Below are 18539 nucleotides of genomic sequence, written 5' to 3' on the forward strand. Positions count from 1 at the left end.
CTGTATATTGAAAAATCGCTGATATCTTTTCCCTTGGGCCTGGGATTTTTTCTTTTTCCCTGTGATAGGATAAAGCCACAGATCCCCCCTTCTCCCTCTCTCATCTTTTCTCTCTTCCCCGCCTTTTTTTTCTTTTCTGTCTTTGCGTCTCCCTTTTCCCATCCCTTCCTTCCTTCCTCTTGTTTCCTTTTACCTCTCTCTCTCTCTCTCTCTCTCTCTCTCTCTACCATCTTTCCCTTCCCCCTCCCCCTCTCCCACAGCACCACCATGTCATAAAGAAGCCAATATTGCTCCACACACACACACACACACACACACACACGAGGATATGCTAGTAGTTTTCCTTCTTTAAATCTTCCTTTCTGTGTCTGTATCCTGTCTACCCCACTTTATATGTGAGAAGTATTGCTTAGATTGAGGATGATGATATTATTATTATTATTATTATTTTTATTATTATTATTATTATTATTATTATTACCACCACTACTACTACTATTACTTCTACCACAACTACTACTACTACTAGTACGACTACTACTAATTCAACTACTACTACTACTACTGTTATTATTAATATTATTATTTATTATTATTATTATTATTATTTTTATTAGTTATTATTGCTTATTTGTATTAATATTATGCTCTTCTTCATCCCTATAGTTTGGATCGACTGGAAAGAAAAGTATTTTCGTTTTCTGTGTTACTTTCTTCAAAGTTTTCTGAGAAGATTACGATGAAGGTTGAGGGAGGGGAGAGAAGAATGAAAGGAAGGAGGAAAAGAAGGGAGGATGAGAGCTTCGGATAAAGGAAGGAAAAGGGGGAGGGAGGGAGAGAGTGAGCAAAACAGAAAGGAAGGATGGAAGGAGGATGAAGGCGGGGCAAGAGGGAGGAAGAAAGGACAAGAGGAATGAAAGGAGGCGAGAGAAGGATGAAAGGAAGGTAGAAAAGAATTGAGGATGAGAGCTTCGGGTAAAGGAAGGAAGGGAGGGAGGGAGGTGGGATGGAAGGAAAGATGTAAAGAAGGCATAGCGAGCGGGAGGAAGGAAGGACGTGAGGATAGGAGGGAGGAAGAAGTGAATGTAGAAAGGAAGGCAAGGCAAGAAGGAGGAAGAAAGGACGTGAGGAATTAAAGGAGGGAGAGAGGGAGAAAGAAATGAAGGAAGGAAGGAAGATAGAGAGGAAGGAGAGGAAGCAAGAAGGGGCGAAGGAATAAGCAAAGTGACTATGGAAAAGAGAGAGAGAGAGATTGGAAGTAAAGCAGGTAGGATGAAGAGAAGGAAAGACAATAAAGGGAGAAAGAAAGAAGGAAGGAAATGGAGGTTAGAAGGAGGAAATGAAGAAGAAAGAAAGACGCTAATGATGGAGGGATGGAGGACCGAAAGAAAGAAGTGGAGAAGAAAAGAAGGGCGAGGAAATAAAGAAGGAAGAAAAGATGAGGAAGAAACTAAGGATGGAAGGAGGGAGAACAGAATGAATGAAAGACACGAGGAAGGAGCGGGAGAGATGGGGAAGAAAGAAAGAAGAAAATGAAGACAGGATGATGAAAAGAAGGAGGGAGGGGGAAAGAATGGACAGAATGAAAGAAAAAAGTATACTAAGTAGTAAAGGAAGGAAGGAAGAAAGGATGGAGGAAGGCAGAAGGTGAGGGAGAGAGGAACGAAAAAGGAAGTCAAAGAGAAATAAAGAAAAGCCAAAGAATTTTTTCAGGTAAAACTTTTCACTTTTGTTTTTTCATTAAATCTTCAGATAACCAGAAGAAGAAAAATTACATATATTTTTTTTAATGTAATAATATTAAGGTCTTTTTGTCTTTTTCCCTCCTTTCCTTTCAGTGGCTGTCTTTACGCTGCTTGTTGAATCTCAGTGCAATGACGCCTTGGTATTATATTCTGTCAATCTACGGACGATTTTATTCAGCTGGGGATGGAATAATTAAACTGAAGTGAATATAAATTTTCTGTATTGCTACCACATGGGTTCAGTGGTTAGAGAACTGATGTAGTGTCTGAAAGGACGCGCGTTCGACCAGTCTGGAATAGGGAACGGTTTGTTGATATGTATTCGCTAAAACACAATTCCCCACAAGACCCACCCAGATGTCCTAAAAACACCCTCGCTAATACCACAACACCAGTCGCGAAGTACGTATCCATAGCATGTACCGGTATTCACTGCGGACGGTGGGTATTGGTGAGAAAAGTTTGTGATTAAGGGAACGGATTTTCCAGTCTGTTCCCAGGGTCGAACATATTACAAACAGATCTTATTCTTGTTACCTCCCAATGATTTACTTAGTATTGCCCCGTCGTAGTTAAAGGGTTTACAGAGACCTGTGCACTAAATTATTCGATCGTTGCGTGGTCATTATTGTCTCTGAAGCTTCAGTCACTATAGGACAACGCCAGTGTACTCGTTGTTATACTCATTTTGCTCCAACTTGGCCTAGATTTTAGTTCTTTTCGGCTTATTTCCCGTAGTTTAGTTGCAGACAGAGAGAGTAGGCTACTACGGCTCTGCATCCTTTTCACAGGACTGCATCGTGACTAAGATCATGTTTTTGTGTTGACCTATTGTTAGAACGCAGCATTCAAGATGGAGAGATGGCAGTTTTAGGCAAGGTTAGAGTAAAAATTGTATAGTGAATGGATTAAATGAAACTCCATACGCACAGTCTTCTGTCAGCATCAACTCTGTACTGCAGTGGAAAACACTGTTACATTTAAAATCAGTGAAACATATGCGGAAAACTATATAGCACACAGAGAGCGCATACCTCCGCCAATACCACTGCAGGATCCGGATCCGAATCCGCCCTAAAATTTAGTCAATTCTTTCTTGGCCCATGACCCACCTTCCCACAAAATTTCATTGAAATTCGTTGTGGACTTTTGAAGATATTATGTGGACAAACATTCCATAAATTCCTGGGTCCGAATGATGATCCGGATCACCACCAAATCTAATGGATTGTTCCTTGGGCCACACCCTACCCCTCCAAAAAATTTCAGCAAAATCCGTTTATAACTTTTTGAGTAATCCTGCTAACAGACAAACAGACAAACTAACCAATGCCGACAAAAACATAACCTTTTCTGAGGTAGTAAGATGATGCTCCCCGACCACTACTGTTTTTATTTTTTCCTGGCCGTGGGACTACTTTAAGAAAAAAAATTAATGTAAAACAAACCTTATATTGTATTGGCTAGAAAAAAGAAAAACATTTTTAGGGAGAGTGCAGCAGTCCTAATAGTTATGTAGCTCCGAAAATTAGTTTGGAAAAATAAGTCGGTTATACGCCTTAGGTTTCTTCTTCCTCGCATAAAAAACCGCGGAATGGGACTGCTTTGAACACTTAGTATAAATTTGGATAAACTCTATTGAAGTGAACAAAGGAAGTACCAAATTTTACTTGAACAGGTTCATTAATAACGAAATTAATGAGTTTATTGTGTAGTCTCAGAGAACTGAATCACTCTGTATATATTCCTTAAGTTGGAATATTGAAACATTACGGAACCTAAAAAAATGATGATGATGACAATAACAACAACAACAACAATAGTAATAATAATAATAATAATAATAATAATAATAATAATAATAATATAATAATAATGATGGGGATGTGTTCCAGAATTCTTGGGAAATTTACAGAATGTGCATTTGCAAAAACGTTTTCGCGCTAGCAGAAAGCGCGCGCGCGCGCGCGCGCACGCACGCACGCACGCACGCACGCACGCACGCACACACACACACACACACACACACACACACACACACACACACACACACACACACACACACACACACACACACACACACACACACACACACACACACACACACACACACACACACACACACACACACACACACACACACACACACCAGTTCGGTAGCATTCCGGGAAAACTCGATATCAAACAAGGCCACGATTTCATTCCGAGCCTTCAGTGAAAACCCTTAAGCAGCGTGGCTGACATGGCAGGCATCAAAATGGAGATCAAATGTTGGTCCAGTCCGTATTTTCGTAGGGTAATGAAGCTCCCGAACACCTCTTCCTTCGCTATTTAGTTTAGGATATGGATGGTTTAGGTCCTTTAATAAGTTACTTTTCCCGAGTATGGACAGACCGTAAAGATTTAGGTAACAGGAGACAAAAGTAAGGTGTAATGAGCAAAATAATTCACTTGAAAAACATGTTATGGAGCTTCCTAAACCGACGAGAATACGGACCTTTGTCACATTCCATCCAATTCCTTCACATAATAATCATCTAAGGGCTGATTAATATACCAGGCATCTTAATAGGTACATTAGCCTGCAGACGAAATTATGTTGAAAGATGTGAAATAATGAAAGAAGCATTGTTTTGTCTCCGATGTAAATGCTGCAATGGCGTCTTAAATTTTAGTCTTACAGTCTTCAGACGATTTTCGAGAGCTTAGGGGTTTTTCGTAACCGAGGGAGGAGATGTAGCACCAGTCCAACATGGCGGTACTCCCAGGGATGCAAATTCCCGAAGTCTGTTGGACTTCGGCACCCGACCCGGTTTAGGTTAGATTAGGTTTACGTGCTACTGTGTACTTTTTGCCGGGAAATACAGTGAGAACAGTTATAAGAGAATCATGTGGTTACTTTGTGAGCCTCGACCCGAGCGTCACCTACGGCTCAGCGGCTGCCAGGAGTGCCGAATAGCAATAGAAATCGGGAATATGCCCCCGGGATGGATGGCAAGCTGGTGACTAGCAGGGTTAAGAGAGTACTACTCTTAACCCTGGTGACTAGGAGATTCGCACCTCACGTTTTCCTGTAATTCTTTCACCTTCACTTGGCCCGGAAATTCGATCTTCTGTATATCACGTGACTCAGTGGCACAAAAAGACAGTGCTATGGCTCTGCATCCATTCCATAGCACTTTTTCGTGTCTAGCACCATACTTTAGGCTTAATACACTGTTACAACTCAGCTTTCAGGATCGAGGGACGGAAATTTTAGGCCAAGGTAGATGGAAATTTTAGGCCAAGTTAATGTAAAAAGAGTGTTATCTTCATAACCTTGCTTCTGACCATCTTTTTTTTTTTTTTTTTTTTTTTTTTTTTTGTGACACGGAGAGATCAGCATACTCTTCTAAACATAATGCTTTTTTTAGTTGTCTGTTTGCATTAGGAGCAAAGTACTCGTCTGGCAGCCCACTTTCACCCCTTTTCTGTCCAGCTGTCTCGTGCAGGTGTTAACCAGTAGTCTCAGTCCTTCATGTATGCAACAAGTCACCTGTGGAGCTGTCTTCCTCAGCCCGTAGTTCCTTCTGTCAATGGTTTATTCCAGGCTTTTAAAAGAATTGTGTCTGGGCATCTCAGAATAAGCGAATCTTGAAATTGGCTCTTTTGTTTAGTTTTTCCTTGAGAACAACTTGCAGGCTTCATTGTGTTGCTTCTTTCTTCCTTACAGAGAGAGAGAGAGAGAGAGAGAGAGAGAGAGAGAGAGAGAGAGAGAGAGAGACTTCATTAACCCGTTCACCAGTACTCTCTGCGTCCTTCCTTAGTCGAATAGAGTCAGATTAAGGTAGTAAAACTAAAACTAAATCATTACATAAAGCGAATGTCTTAAGGGATCTGCATGTACTGTTTGGGACTGTAATATCGATCTATGCCATACGATAAAGAGGAAGACCATGAACGATGACTTTTGAAACTACGTGATCTTATCTTCGAAACCTAACACACTTTTTAAAATATTGTGTAAGCATTTCGCAATTCTATGGCCAAAAAAATGGAGCGATAATCCTGGCCAGAACTGTACACACTGCCATGATAACGTTTGTTTTGTATTCATCCTATTTCGGACTTATTTTATTCAGAGTGAGAGGGGACGCTGATATATGAAATAGATAATGAAGGTTATATCTGTTCCCTTCTCCCCGCTTCCAAATTTCCCTCATTTGGTTTGAAAAAGTTTAAAGGTGGCACGAATTAAAAAAAAAAAAAAATGGTCTCATTGAGGCAATATCAGTGGCTTGATTGTTGCCATTTTTGGCCTGTTTCATTATTTTGCTCACCTGTTCCACTGATCAATATTCATTCCTTATTACTACGACCTCTATTGAATTTCAGTCATCACCAGTTGTTATTCTGGTATTATTATTATTCCGGCCTCAGAGTCTCACGACGTTATGTGTCCTGGCATGGGCCATTGCTGATTTAAAAAAAAAATCCTTTATGTGCAGTGGAAGAGCGTGTTAGAAAATTTCATATCAGTATTATGTTGTGAACAGATAAATTGGTCGTGTCTATAGGAGATTTCAATGGGACGTGCGCAAGGAATCTGAATGGCCCAGGTCATTTGTCCTAATATGGGTCATTGCTGATAGAAAAAATCCAGATCTTCCCAGATGGGTCAGGGTCATTCTAAGAAACAGTAGGTGGAGACTAGTGACTGTCAACAGGACAGTTACAGAGTTCTAGTTATTATTATTATTATTATTACCACCACCTACTACTACTACTACTACTACTATACTGCTAGTACTACTACTACTACTACTATACTGCTACTACTACTACTACTACTACTATACTGCTACTACTACTACTACTACTACTACTACTATACTACTGTTAGTGCTCTATATTTGATATATATTTTTTTCTAATATATCTATGTAATGCTATTACCTCATCCACTTGTTTTGCTGGTTAACCCACATATCCCATTACTATTGCCTCCACGTGGCCTGGCTCCACACTAATTGCTCCACTCTTCCTCCTCAGGTATGTGTTGAAGGTGCTGTACTACTGATATTCCCTCAGACGGTAAGATGGCGGCACTTCTTGTTAAATATTTCTTGAGGATTTGCTGGAAAGTATTTGGAAAACTATCATGATATATTTTGGTCTCCACGACTGGAGATGAGTTACTATTATAGGAGAGTGTATGTGAGTGAGATGGAGTGGGAGTGGGAAAGGGGTAGACCGAGAATGAGATGAGGGATGGGGATGGAGATGTATATGAATGAGGATGGTGTGAGTTGGAGAGAGGTCAGCCTGATGGCGGTGGACAGGATGACATGAAGTGGATTTGTTAGTAGCCACCCTCTCCGGGATTAAGGTATCTGGTTGCAGATAGATATATAGATTTATTGATAGATACATAGATTAGCACACACATGAGCAGAAGAACTCTATTTTCTTTTTTTCAGCTGAGATAGTTATAAGCATCTTAGATCGGTATTCTTGACGGGCAAAGAAGCTCCCTAACACCACTTCCTTACCAATTTATTTTGGGATAGGGCTGGCTAATATCGTTTTGTACAGTACATTAGTCACCACTGGTAAAGAAGCTCCCTCACTCCTCTTCCGTACCAATTTATTTTTGGATAGGGCAGGCTAATATCGTGTACATTATTTATTCACGACTGGCAAAGACGCTTCCTAACACCTCTTCCTTACCGATTTTTTTTTTTTTTTTTTGGGGGGGGGGGTTAGGGCTGGCTAATATCGTTTTGTACATTATTTATGCAGGGCGTGGTGATATCAGAATGATTTAACAAGAGGACGGCAAGGTATAATAAGCGAAATAAATCACTGAGGAGGAGGTGTTAGGGAGCTTCCTTAACCGACGAGAATATGGGCCTAAGAGTGATAATTCTGTCACTTAATGATCGTGGTGTGTACGTCTGTCTATCGATTATTCCTATTAATTTATTTTTATATCTACCCGTCTGTCTGCATATCTCCCTGTCGATGTCAGTGTCTGTCTGTCTGCCAGTGTGTCTATCTACCCGTCTGAATTTCCCAGTCTGTCAGTCTGTTTATCTTGCCATCTGCCTATATATCTGTCTGCCTGCCAGAATATCTCCCTGTCAGTCAGTCTTGTATTTGTGTATCTGTCTACCTGTCTATCTATCTATCTATCTCCCTACCTAACTGTCTGAATATCTCGGTCTGTCTGTCTATCTTCTATCCATCTATCTGTCTATATCTGTGTATATCTGTCCACCCGTGTGTCTGAATATTTATCCATCCCTTCATTTATCTATCCATTTACCTATCTACCTGTCTGAATATCTCCGTCTGTCAGTCTATCTTCTGTCTGTCTTTATTTCTATATCAGTCGACCCCTGTCTGATTATCCATCCATCCATCCATCCATCTATCTATGTAGCTGTTTTATCTATCTGTATGTATCTGTCTATCTGTCTGTCATCCCCAATTCTTTGTTCTTTTATTCACTTTACATATTCCCTAACTGGACGCCTGTAAAATTTATAACCCTTTCTCCTGTCAAACATATATCGTTCGTTTTTTTTTATATCATTTTTATTTTATTTTTCCAACTTCCTCTTTCGTTTTCTTCTATTTCATCTTTTTATTTAATTTTTCCTAGCTCATTTCTTAACCCCTTCAATCTGGTGATTTATTTTTTTAACCCATGTTCTGGCTTTCTCTAGATTTTATTCAGCTTAGGAGACTGAATTCAAAGGATAAACTCTCTTTCTCTCTCTCTCTCTCTCTCTCTCTCTCTCTCTCTCTCGTCTTTAGCTGATAGAATAGTTTTCTTAGTTATAACCTTCCCCATACCAGATAGTCACGAAAGGACCAACAGGTCTGTTGGTGTTTGCTTTCCTTTGTATTTCTTTGTACTTTCTCCCTCCCACCCTCCATACGTGGATGCATATATTCATGCATATATACATACATATATACGTGCATTCAGCATGCATATTGTACATCGTTCATCTCCTAGATCTATTAACAGTGGTGTTCCTCAGGGCTCTGTCCTATCACCAACTCTCTTCCTTTTATTCATCAATGATCTTCTAAGCTGTATATCTAACCCTATCCACCCATACGCTGATGACTCCACCCTTCACCTTTCCATTCGGTTCCCACAACGTCCATCTCAGCAGTTACTTCAACAGGCAAAGGATGAGGCTATGGCACACCTAATGTCTGACTTGGCTCGTATCTCTGACTGGGGTAAAAATAATCTGGTTGTTTTTAATGCATCAAAGACTCAGTTTTTGCACCTATCAACCGGACAGAATCTTCCACAGGTATACCCACTTATGTTTAATAATACTCAACTTAATCCTGCATCATCCTTGAGCATGCTTGGGGTTTCATTTGCTCGGGACTTGTCTTGGAAAGATCATATTACATCTCTTGTAAAATCTGCTTCCAAGCGATTGGGTGTGCTAAGCCGACTCCGTTCCTTCTTTGCCCCTGCACAATTGTTGACTCTATACAGGGGTTTTATCCGCCCCTGTGTGGAGTACAACTCTCATGTGTGGGGAGGCTCCCCACATACAGCTCTTCTCAATAGGGTGGAGTCAAAGGCTTTTCGTCTCATTAACTTTCCCCCTCTTACTGACTCCCTTCAACCTCTGTCTCTTCGCCGCAGTGTTGCATCTTTATCTCTTTTCTATCGCTGCTTCAATGGTCACTGTTCCTCTGAACTGTCTGCATGCATTCCTCCACTTCTACGACGGGCGCGTAGCACCCGTCTAGCAGCAAACTCTCACCCCTTTTCTGTCCAACTCTCTAATGCAAGAGTTAACCGTTACTCCCAGTTCTTCATTTATGCAACAGGTCAACTCTTGAACTGTCTCCCTCTGTCTGAATTTCCTGCTTCCTATGATCTCCAGTCTTTCAAACGCAGTATGTCCAGGCATCTCGAAATGAATGGATCTTGAATTTGGCTCTCTCTTTTTTTTGTTTTTCTCTTGGAAGGAACAGTTTTGCGGGCGCATGGCCTTTGGTTCCTTCTTCTTCACATAAAAAAAAATTCATATATGCGTACATCCATACATAAATACATACGTACATGTGTGTGTGTGTGTGTGTGTGTGTGTGTGTGTGTGTGTGTACTGCATAAACAAGTTATCTTTGTAAATATATTTTCACATTCGTTTAATTAAATATACTTTTTATTCACCCTATTTGTTTTCCTTTATATTCCTTTTCGTTGTCGTATCATTCTATAAATCCTCTCTCATCTTCCTGTACTACTTCCTTCCCTCTTTCTCCTCTGTGTTTGTCTTTGTTTAGTTCATCTTCATGTCATTATCTCCATTTTTTCCTCATCTTTTCCTCCCTCAGCGTGACATTATCGCCTTTTATCACTCATTGTTCTCCACTTCCCTCTTTTATCATTTTTTCCTTTTGTCACCCCTGTTCGTCTGTCTTTCTTTGTCTTGGTAATTATTGCATGTTATTTCTTTGTCTTTCATTATTATTTTGGATGGTTGGTTGTCTAGTGGGTTGTGGCGCTCCAGCTCGATATGGCTTAAGTGGGATTAAATTCGAGGGATGATTAATGTGTACTTCTTCCACAATATCAGTCTTGGGAGGGCGACCGGCAGTCGTCTTTAATAACTGGTGTGAGAGTCGTGTCGTCTGGCCTCGACGTTACTAATGAGGCAATACAGGATTGGACAGTGTTGAGGACGATGCTGATGATGCTGGTATTGTTTTGTTTTAAATGTTTTTGTTTAAGATTTCTCTCTCTCTCTCTCTCTCTCTCTCTCTCTCTCTACCGGTGACCTTAAATGACCCAGATCTGAATTTTGACCCCCCTAAAATCATCCTTTGGTCACCCTGATTCAAAATATATACCGATATGGGTCTGGGGGTTTCTGGGACTTGGTTTGGGCGTGATTGAAGGACAAACAAACAACGCGGCTCTTATATATACAGTAAAAGTCCTATTATTCGGCAGCTGATTGTTCGGTAGATCCGACATTTCGGCAGTTTTGAGAAATAGTCCCATTTACGAAAATCATTGTTCGGCAGATGTCCAGAATCATCTCGGCAGTCTAGGAAGTGTTATCTGTGGCTTGTAGGCCTAATGTTTCATTACACTTCTGTATGTTCACTAATTTCTATATTTTTATTCAGATTCAGGTATAGTACTGTATTGATTACAATATTGAACAGTATCATACACTACAGTAACCAACCCCACCAAATTAGCGAGGGTTACGTTCCAAGCCCCCACACTAATTCTTGAAATTCTTTCATTCTTGATGCCTTCCTGAAAATGACACCGGTAATTGAGTAGCCCATGAACCACTGACACTGTAATGCATTACCCATAAATAAATGTTGCTTGTTAAATCAGTTTCCCCGTTGTTTTTAGCTGTACGGCTGTGACAGTTCTAGTATTTTTATTCCTCAGCATAATGGTGGAAGGGACTGTCCTGTTTAACTGAACCTAACCTAACCGAGTTTAACTGTACCTTATAATTTAACCAAACCTAACCTAACCTAAAGTCAGAAAAATACTTAAAAATAAACTGGAGGAATATGAATTGCTAAGGTCTCTCTGATGAAAGTTAAACGTACATTTAGTGCTCATTCTTTTGTTTGTTTTTGTGCTTAACGTGAAAGAGAGAGCATTGATGCAAACAATAATATATCCCATTAATCCTTTAATAACCTCCGGCACTGAACAACCTTTTACAGTACCGATGTCAGTGATGTTAAGTTAGTGTGAGCTATAAAGAAAACTGAACAATTATGGGGAGGGAACGAAGGTCAGTGGTATGTTTACATGACTACGCTACGATTCCAAGCAGTTAGGCGGTCGGTTAATCTCAGATGTTTTCGCCCATTTGGTAAATACACCGTAACTTTATCAATCTTTCCGTGACTCATAGCGAATCATAGCATGGGTTTAGGAAGCTAAATAACACATTGCTAGGTGAGCCAGACGATTATCTTCCCATCTTTAAGAAAAATAAATTGATTTCAGAAGAATGGAAGAACTTTACGTACTCAGAAAGGGATTTAATTTCTTCCATTTCCTTATAAGATGTGAAGATAATCGTCTGGCGCACCTAGAAATGTGTTATTTAGCTCCCTGAACCCATGCTATGATTCGCTGTGATTGACTGGAGAATTGATAAAGTTACGGTGCATTTACCAAATTGGCGAAAACATCTGAGATTAACTGACCCCCTGACTGCTTCGAATCGTAGCATAGAGTCGTGTAAACATACCAGTGACCTTCGTTCCATTCCCATAATTGTTCACAGTTTTTCCATAGCTCACTAACTCGACATCGGTACTTTAAAGGGTTGTTCAATGTCGGAAGTTATTAAGGGGTTCATGGAATACATTACTGTTTCCATCAGTACTCTCCTTTCACATGTAAAAAAAAAAAAACGAACAAAAGAGTGAGTGCTAAATGTAATTTATGACTTTCATCAGAAAGACCTTACCAGTTCAGATCCCTTTATTTTATGCAATTTTCCGACTATTTTATTTTGTTTGGAAAAAGTACTGTATACAGTACTCACTCCAAACATATTTGTAATAATATAAGTAGTGATGAGTTCACCAATACAAGTGATGTACTGAGCCGGTAGGTAATATTCCGTATCATTTCGGCCATCCAGGAAGTGTTATCTGACTTGTAGGCCTACTGTGTCATTACCCTTGTATATGTTCACTAATATATATATATATATATTTCAGAGTCAGGTATAGTACTGTATTGATTGCAGTATTGTACAGTATACAGTACTCTCTCCAAGCACAGTTGTAATACCGTACCATAAGTGGTGATAAATGTTCACCAATATATTTAAGGTACTGAGTGGGTAGGTTTTTGATTATTCGGCAAATCTAATTTCTCGGCATCATCCTGGTCCCATAGATACCGAATAATGGGACTTGTACTGTATATAGATAATGACTACAGAGAGTGACAAGGAAAATAGTTGTTTGTTATATGAAAACAAAAGAAAACATAACAAAAGCGGAAACTTTAAATAATGTTGTTTCAGGGGAAAACTGAACAACAGTGTAAGAACCTAGATCTATTTTTTATTTTTGTCAAAATGCCTGGACACGTTGCGTTTAAAAGACTGGAGTTCATAAGCAGAGGGAAAATCAGACAAGGGAAGACGGCTATAGAGTTAACCATTTGCATACTTGAAGGACTACAAGAACTAATTGAGAGAGCTCTGGACTATCAGGTAGGGATCAAGGTGAGCAGTTTAGAGGGGCAGTGATTATTGAGGCAGCAGTAAATGGCAGAGAGAGAGAGAGAGAGAGAGAGAGAAGCGTAAATCCTTAGCTTTCACCCTGCTGAGAAGAGCTGCATGTCGGTGGAACTCCTCCACACAAAAAAGCAGTATTCGTCACCGGGGTGAATAATTTTCACTGTGCAAAGTCAGCTAGTGTGCAGGGATAAAGAAATTACGGAATCGGTTTGGCACACTTAATATCCGGGATGACGTTGTTACAAAGGATGTAAAAGAGAAAGTTATATTTAGGGACGATGAAGGTGTATGTTGTGGACTGGATATTATTGTGAAAGGTTCTGACTAGTTAAATGACATAGGAATTGGGTTTTTGATACACTGAATATAATTATGAAGGTTATAGCATTTATTATTGCGTTGAGTACTTGTAGGCCCTCGTCAGCTGAATAAGACTGTGTTGTTATTGTTATTAATGGTAGTAGTAGTAGTAGTAGTAATAGTAGTAGGTTTCCCTGAGACGAGTGAAATTCGTATACCGCCGTCAGTGAGTTATTGCTTCGGCTGTGAAGTGTATTAAGAACATTGTATTCCAGGTACCGTAAGTTTTTTTTTTTTCTTTTCCTTTTTTCTCATGTACCCACGACCGTCTAAAAGGTAAAAATTTATGAAACAACATTTTTGCGAGACTGAAGAATTGTATCTTTGTTCCAAGTAACGCCAGACGATTTATTTCAAGCTAAGAAAACGTGGCCGTGTGTACCCAGGCAGAGGAGAATTTATTAATACCAGTGACAGATGGTTGGCTGAGTCACTTGGGCGATCACATAACTCTGACGCGAATTTTAACTAAGTTGCAGGAACACATGGACGCAGCGTCAGTAAGAGCGTGACGGCTCTTGCTCTAAAAACGAAGAGCAGCAGGAATGAAAGTTGCTACCAGCCTTCCTCCTCCTCGGCTCCAAACAAGAGGAAGCAACATATCATCATCGTCGTCGCCTCACATAAAAGTTATTTTACAAAATATATGCTGTAACTTTTTGGGATCAAGGCGAAATATCTACAACACTGCTTAGCATTATCATCATCATCATCATCTTTCTGATCAGCAACACCAGCAACATCCCAAGGCTACCACCACCACCACCACCACCATTTGCCTTGAATACACGGGGAAGGAGGGATCCAGAGGTCGTACAAAAGTATGAGAACTACCAGCATGGCGAGCCGAGGAATCCTGCCTTTACGACGGTTGGATGCGCCTATTTCTTCCAAACGAATCCAAACTCAGCTCCATCTTTTCCGAAAACGATAGGCAAAGGGAGCAGTTTCCTTCACTGATGAGACTGGCTGGAGTTGCTGCTTGCCCTACCCCTTCAGATTGGTGCCATATTCGTAAACTTTCTTGAGTCTGGAGGCCGTATTCTTAAGCTTTCTTGAGCCTAGGGACGGTATTCATAAACTTTCTTGAGTCTAGGAGTGTCTTAAAAATTCTTGAGTCTAGTGACAGCATTCATTAACCTTCTTGAGCCAAGGGATCGTAATCTCCACGTCTTTGTTATTGATGTTATTGATATCGACATAGTTTGCCTTAATAATATATAAGAGGATATTGAGGAGTCAGTAAAATAAGAGTGTTGATACGGCCCACCAACTCTCCGAGGCTGGGTAACCTCTTCCTCCAACTTTCCGTCTCGTCGCTGGGAGATTGAACCGCCCCACTCGACCCCTCCCACCGTGACTCCTTCCTCATTATATTCCTGCTGACCCTGGGTGATTTTGCTGAGCTTTAGGGAGGCCTTTCGTCGTGAAGGTGCTAATGAAGGGTGTCGTGAACCCCTCCCCTTCCTGGTAAAGAAAATGTCTTCTCCTCTGAATAAAAACAAATAGCGGCAACACGAGTATAGGAAAATGACACATGCTCATAGACAGGAAGATAATATATATTTGTTCTGAAATATTTTCTTCTATAAAATAGACCATATAAAAGCGTGTTATAGAGAGGGTTTAATAAGTTGCAATATAGGCTAATAGTAGCGCGGACCTGATGTATAAAAAGTTTGTCAGGAATCTTGCAACAACTCCTCCCACTTTGCAACTTTGCCTCTCGTTGCCTTGAGATTACACGACATGACTCATCCCCTGGCCAACTCCCCTAATGTCCCAACTCCCCTGGCGTCGTATTTATAAAGGATCCTGTTGTTTCTGATAGCCAAACTCTTATGGAATCATATTTATCATGGATCCTAAACAGTTTATATGATGAAAACTCCATAGCAGTGAAGTATTGTAAAAGAAATCCCTGTAATTGGTCACATTTTTCTCAGTTTTATTCTTTCTAGTTCTGAATTGCCTTAGTAGCCACGTGCATGAACATAATACTATAAACAGGCAATCTTCTGCGTACCTGTTGACCTATATACTGTTAGGGTTTTAATCAGTGTACAGGATAAACAAGTTTCCAAAACAGTTAACTATTATCACAGGCTGTTTTGGCTTTTGTACTTGGTTGTGAAGTGTTTGGTAACACTATGAATGAAGACAAATATAGCCCGTATAAATGCTGTCTTACACACTAAGTGCATGATTATATATATATATATATATATATATATATATATATATATATATATATATATATATACTGTATATATATATATATATATATATATATATATATATATATATATATATATATATATATCAGCCGTGGCTCAGTGGGTTAGAGCGCTCCACTCTGACCGAAGGGTCGGAGGATCGAATCCACCCAAGGGTCATTGGTAGACATCACGAAGGGCATCCGGTCGTAAAATGCTACACGCTCCAAACTAAAGTCCTCTACCCAGGGGCAACGCCTTAGCCCTTATCCAAAAAAGGGGTACGTGGCGTAAAACTCACTCTATATATATATATATATATATATATATATATATATATATATATATATATATGTATATATATATATAATGTATATTGTTACATAGCCTATGATTTAATCATCTTTGTATAATTCTAATACAGTATGCTGCATGTTTGATCACGATTCGCCTCGTGGCTTCCATAGTGACCGGACTTGCGTGTTCTGCCTCACTCCCCCCTTCTCCCCTTATAGTAGAGTAAGTCGTTCTTTCTGTTGTTCAGAGCAGGATTGTCAACTCTTTGTCCCGTATGGCTTCATTTGCGCGTCCTTCTTACAAGTTGTATCAAGCTCTGCCGGCCCCTATATAATGAGCTCAGTCTCTGCATTAATTGCCACTTAGATCTACTCCTCATTTTGTTCATATCTATGTCCTCCCCTGTACAGTTGTTATTATTTTTGTGAGTGCTCAGGAAGTCTCCAACCATCTAGCTGCTGTGTAATTTGAGTATAAGTGTTATTACATTTTTTTCTTGTACTGTATAGCATGGGGTGTTAGTTCGTGGGCCTGGTGGGGTCTTTGTGATTGGTGTAGAGTTTTTACTGTCAGCCAGTAGTAATAATATTTTGCATCTATAATAATATATATTTCATTAACTGAGCATTATCCGGTTTTCTCATTTTATCAGGGCTGACTTAGATAAGTTTACTCTTGTTAATTTCGTGTTAATAGAGGCTATTGCAGTTAACCATATATTTAACCTGTTTTTTGCCATTACATTATCCTTATGAGTCCTGAATGTTTAGTTGTTAGTTTGAGCATTAAACTTTAACTTGTAATTTTACCTAACTCTTTTGTTTTGAACCTGGAACTTTGCGGGACAGTTTTCTCTGTTCCGTAACATAAATTTGGCGACCTCTTATCAGGATATTCAGGATATTATCATAAGGATATTGCTTAATATTTTGTGACTGTGATTTATTGATGATGTCTACTATTACTACTCTTGAAGCCAAAGATTTTTTGTCAAATGTGCAAACAGTGTGTGATGTAGAAAACAGAACAAAGAATGAACTTAAGCTTGTTGCTCAACAATTTGGAATTGCTGTTCGCTTTCATCATTCTAAAGATCAAATTGTTGACATAATTAATAAAAGCTTGTTTAATGTAACTCCTCCAGATGAGCAAACGCAGATTAAATTAGCTAAGTTACAGCTAGCCCTGCAGGAGGCTCGTGCTAAGGAGGCTGAGTTTCACGCACAAGTTGAACTTGCTAGGATTCAGGCAGACCATGAGTATCGCATGAAACAATGTGGAACTGGATCATCTAGCTCTGATGATTTTGATGTGGCTAAAAATGTTAAACTTGTCCCTCCTTTTAATGAATCTGATTTAACAAAGTATTTTCAGTTGTTTGAGAGGGTAGCTACAGGTTTTAATTGGCCCAAAAAGTATTGGCCAGTACTCCTTCAAACTGTTCTCACCGGTAAAGCTCAAGTAACTTATGTATCTTTGCCTCAGGATCAATCTGATAATTATGATGTAGTTAAGAGCTTGATTCTTAAGGCCTATGAGCTTGTTCCTGAAGCCTATAGAGTAACATTTAGGACAACTTATAAGCAAGATAAGCAATCCCATGTTGAGTATGCAAAAATCAAAGAAAATCTGTTCGAGCAGTGGTTAAATTCTAAGAATGTGGATTCTGATTTTGATAAATTTAAGCAGATGATTTTGCTGGACGACTTCAAGAGGTGTATTATTAAAGATGTAAGCCTGTATCTTGATGAGAAAAGAATAGATAATTTGTCTGATGCTGCAGTTTTAGCTGATGAATATGTTCTCACTCACAAGAGATATTATAAAGAAAAAAGGAAAGCTGAGAGTAAGTACGTTGCCTCTACTCAGAGTACAGGTAACAGGAAAGAGAATAAAGATGATGTTTCTCAGGAAGTAAATACCAGCTTCACCTCTAGTTTTCAGAAAAGTAAATGTACTTATTGTAGTAAGCTTGGTAATACTACGGAGAAATGTTTCAGGAGACAGCGTGATGTGAACAAAAAGGAGTCTTTAAATATTCAGTCAATTGGTCTAGTGTCCACCCTTGAGAGTTCCCAGAATTCTTTAACTGAGTTAACTGAACCTGCTTTGAGGGGTAAATTAAATTCTCATGATGAAGCTCCTCTTTTGAGCAGTAACGTGGGTGACACTCTCAAGAGTTCATATGCTAATTTCCTGTCTGATGGTTTTGTCAGTCCTCTGGACAGTAATGACAGGAAATCAGTTAAAATATATCGTGATACAGGTGCTTGCCAATCCCTTATGCTGACCAGTGTTCTAGGCTCTAATGTTAATTCCTCTGATGAAACTGTAATCTTACAAGGTGTAGGGAATAATTACTTCTCTGTCCCTCTGTGCAGAGTGAATTTAGAGTCTGGTTTTGTTAATGGTTCCGTTATGGTTGGGTTGGTTGAGACACTCCCAATGTCAGGTGTAACTTTCTTACTTGGAAATGATATTGGTGGAAGTCAAGTGTGTCCAGCTCCTCAGTTGTCTAGTGAGCCAGTGGCTGCGACCCAGGATTGTGATGTCCCTGATGTGTTCTCTGCATGTGCTGTCACTAGGGCTAAGTCTAAAGTTACTGGTGACTTAGAGGATAATGATGATGATGATGTTATCCTAGCTGACAC

General features: G+C 39.6%; 1 protein-coding gene across 1 annotated transcript in view; it reads right to left on the minus strand.

Annotated features, from left to right (window-relative positions):
* LOC145396556 (protein FAM200A-like) overlaps positions 1-18539 on the minus strand; it is a 190383-nt gene that overhangs the window by 147089 nt on the left and 24755 nt on the right. The gene's annotated exons all lie outside the window — the stretch shown is intronic.

Source organism: Coenobita brevimanus, chromosome 1 (genome assembly GCF_032717465.1).
Source record: "Coenobita brevimanus isolate Jiangsu-jjx chromosome 1, ASM3271746v2, whole genome shotgun sequence".
Taxonomy (NCBI): Eukaryota; Metazoa; Arthropoda; class Malacostraca; order Decapoda; family Coenobitidae; genus Coenobita; species Coenobita brevimanus.